A 2329-nucleotide genomic window follows, 5' to 3' on the forward strand; every position below is an offset into this window, starting at 1 on the left:
GAAGCCAAAGGGTGCTCAACAATGGCTCCTTTTCATCCTGGAGAGAAGTGACCAGTGGGGTCCCACAGGGCTCTGTCCTGGGCCCAGTGCTATTCAACATCTTTATCAATGACTTGGAAGAAAGAATTGGGAGTATACTTATCAAATTTGCAGATGACACCAAATTAGGAGGAATAGCTAATACCCCAGAGGACAGGATCAAAATTCAAAATGACCTGAATAGACTAAAAAGCTGGGCCAAGGCTAACAAAATGAACTTCAACATGTAGAAATGTAAGGTACTGCACTTAGGACGGAAAAATGAAATGCACAGATATAGGATGGAGATACCTAGATTAAGGAGACTATGTATGAAAGGGATCTAGGAGTCCAAGTAGACCACAAGTTGAACATGAGTCAACAGTGCGATGTGGCAGCTAAAAAGGCCAATGCTGGTTTGGCCTGTTTAGGAAGGGAGTAGCAGACAGTAAGAACAGCCATGAAGAAGGCCTTCTACTACTGACCATGACTGTGATGATGGTGGAACTGAGAGAAATGGTAGAGTGGTGAAATGACTGCATTCTTTAAACACCTCAAGCACTATTAGAGAGGGGGGGGGGAAGAGCTGTTATTTGCTGTCCCAGAAAGCAGAACCCAGTCTAATTGTTTTACATTACTGAAAGGTAGATTTTGATTCAACATTAGAAGAAACTCCTTGACAGTAAAAATGGTTCAGCAATGAAACCAACTGGCTAGAGAAGGAGTCTTCTCTTTTCTTCAAAAAGAGGATGGACAGCTATCTGTTGAGGATGCTTTAGCTGGAGATCTTACAACAAGCAGGGGCTTGGACTAATGTTATGGATTTGTATTGGAAAATGTTTGCATTGTAAAATATTGTGGGTCTATAAACCAAATGGGTTTCAACAAATACCCAGCCTTGCTAGCAATAATCCTCTCCCTATCCAAAATGATGACAAAATTAGCAGAGCCTTGTAGACACTATATGTCTGTGCAAAGAATCCTGTTGCACCTTTAAGACATGCAGATGTATTCCAGCATGGGTGTTTGTACACTCCTCCAGTCTACGTCTTCAGATTATGGGCAAGATCGGTAGATCCCAGAGAAGTAGTGCCTACAGGGTTCTTCTCCCTTTGTGGGATCAAAGTATACACACCATGCACATGGTTGGAGTGGATAGGCTGTTGGCATGGAAATCAGGGCAAGCTTAAATGACAATGGCATTTGCATTATTAACCCTGGCCAATAACCATTTACAAAATTAAAACAGCTTCCCCACTGGACTTGACTTTTTCTGTGCAAGTCTCACACAGAAGTCAGTGTGCTGGGCCAAGGCAGCAGAAACCATGCAGAGTCCATTCATTCTGGCTTGTTCAGGAGAACTGGACTGTGTCCAAAGCAAGCAACTTTATATTTTGCTATTGGTACAACGTCTGTTGGAGAGAATGGGCAGGAAACTAAGCTTCTATTTTGCATCTCCTCCCTTTGCCCCCACCCCACTGCTGGTGTCATAAAAGCTATCCCCTTAACTGACTTTATCTTTCCCATGACAGGGAAACCCAATCCATGTTTACTCAGAGGTACAATCTGCCATGCTTACAGTGAGGCTTTCATCCCAGAGAAATATGCAGGAAGATTGCAATTTTATAATGTACTCGTATATATGTCCACTCAGAAGTCAAAACAGCACTAAATTCAATCAGAATTATTCCAGTAATCTGGGCAGAGGGCTCTAGCCTTCATAACTTCAATTAACCAACAATCTGAGTTTAACCAGTGAAAAACCCATGCATAAAATAAAAATAAATAAATAAATAATATATGTATTTTAAAAATCACTCAAGTTAGATCCAGCAATATCATAGCAAAGCAGACAACGAAATCTTTACTGCAGGCCACAAAATCTTTGCAGACCTTTCCAGACTGGAGAGGCCCCACATAATTTTCTAACAGGAGGCCCACTGAGAAAAATAATGACACTCATAAAATAACTCAGTTAACTGCAAGGGCTTATTTCTATTACAAACATTAAAAGTCCCGTGAGACTGTAAAGCCACAGAAATCCTGTGAAAAGAAACAAAAGCCTCCTCTCCAACCTAGTTTTCCTCCTCTGACAAAAATCTGAACCAGTTTCAGAAAGGCTTTTGCTATGTGTTTGTTTTTTGGACACACTGAGATTATGATACAAAGGTGCTTTCAGACCAGTATTCCTGTGCATCAGGGGAGGGAACCAAGTGTTGAACTGAAACTCCCAGCATTCCTCATCATTGCATTGTGTGACTATTATTTGCTATTTGATGTTTTTAATTTGTTGCCTGTTTTATTAATCCTT

The sequence above is a fragment of the Sceloporus undulatus genome, chromosome 2, assembly GCF_019175285.1.
Source record: "Sceloporus undulatus isolate JIND9_A2432 ecotype Alabama chromosome 2, SceUnd_v1.1, whole genome shotgun sequence".
NCBI lineage: Eukaryota > Metazoa > Chordata > Lepidosauria > Squamata > Phrynosomatidae > Sceloporus > Sceloporus undulatus.